The sequence below is a fragment of the Halyomorpha halys genome, unplaced genomic scaffold, assembly GCF_000696795.3.
Source record: "Halyomorpha halys isolate HHAL.00 unplaced genomic scaffold, Hhal_1.1 Scaffold437.1, whole genome shotgun sequence".
NCBI lineage: Eukaryota > Metazoa > Arthropoda > Insecta > Hemiptera > Pentatomidae > Halyomorpha > Halyomorpha halys.
Genome location: NW_027105773.1, coordinates 274,799 through 276,584, shown reverse-complemented (window position 1 = coordinate 276,584; position 1,786 = coordinate 274,799).

The window sequence follows — 1,786 nt, the reverse complement described above, 5'->3', positions numbered from 1 at the left end:
GTCAAATAAAAACTCAAATAGTAATTAAACTATTTATTATGAGCCAAAATTTTGGCCCACGTTGCAAGGCTTCATCAGGGCTAAAAAAAAAATACAAAAACCTAATGTAAACATAAATAGATGAAGTAAATGAAAAATTAAAAAGATGTCCAGTGAAAAGTAAAATTAAATAAGGATAATAAAAGGTTATAGACAATTAATGAAAACGAAAATAACAACAGATAAAAAAAAGAAGAATACAATATAAAATACAGTACAAACTAAACGATGGAAAAAGAGTGAATAAGAGTAAAATCAAGAACAAAGGAAGATAAGGAAGAAGATAGGAATACCTTTCAGAGTGACCTCAAGTCTGAAAGTTATCACTTCTATCTTTAGTTACTATTTCTGTTTTTCTTTTACTGCACCGGGACCATATTCCTTTTTGACCACACTCGTAACCATTCTTCTTCATATTCAGTGACAGTCAATCATTTTTATATATAAAATATAAAAATGTTTCTCAATATTTACATTAGGGGGGGGGGGTAATTTATTTGGATACATTATTTTTTTTTTTCCATAGCGATTCTAAAATATTTTATATTTTTTCTTGTTATTCATAAATGGCCGAGGTAAGGACGCACTGAGTGATTCCTTGTATTCTTTCAGAGAACGAAGTAATTCTTCTATCAGCTCATAATTTTTATTTTTTCCACCTAAAACGTTGTAATTAATTAGATTAATTTTTATTAATATATTCTTGTTTGAGAGTGGTTTAGTTTATTTAAAAACAATTTTGATCCTTTTTCTCAACTTTATTCTTTATAAAACCTTCAAACGTTTCGACCCTCAGATCATTTTCAAGGATACCTTTATTTTGTTGTCATTTTCTTTTTTAAAAAACTTAAAAATGCCGGCTAATTGCCTTTGCCCCATCTATAAATTCTTCTATATAATTCTTTCTTTAATTTTAAAACTCTTACTAAAATGAATTGAAAAGAAATTTAAAATGTAATGGAAAGAAAGAAGAGAAGTGGTTAGTAAGAGTTTTAAAATTAAAGAAAGAATTATATAGAAGAATTTATAGATGGGACAAAGGCAATTAGCCGGCATTTTTAAGTTTTTTAAAAAAGAAAATGACAACAAAATAAAGGTATCCTTGAAAATGACCTGAGGGTCGAAACGTTGAAAGGCTTTAAAAAGAATAAAGTTGAGAGAAAAAGGATCAAATTTGTTTTTACGTTGTAATTAATATTATACAAAAACTTATTATTTCGAAATAAACAACACTAATAATTAAAAAAATATTGACAAATTAATTGAATTTTCATTTCAAAGGGTTTTGTAGCGGCTTTCCCAACACTTTATCCTTTCTTGATGCCTTTATCTTTATAAGGTAATGTATAAATATGAAGTGCGGGTCGATTCGAAGTGTTGATTTGCTGTTGACATATTTCTCAAGAAGCGTTGTTGGATTTTGTCACCTGCCGTTTTACCTTCTGGCTCAGGGTTCTATATGCCACCCAGCCATCTCTCCAGGGCCCTGTTGCATAATAAAGTACAAACTAATACTACTAGTCTTGTCGATTTATCTTAATACAATTACACCGACTTGTACAATAGTAACTTGTACTTTAATATTTTTTTAATTCCTGTTATATCACTAATAGTCCTCCCTATTATGAAAAAAGATAACTATTAGTGTAATTAACACTAGGGTTTGTCGGTTTTTAAGACCCGGTTTTAAAAACAGGTTTTTTGGAGAAAATTATGAAATTCGAAAACCGGTTTTTTAGTAGAAAAT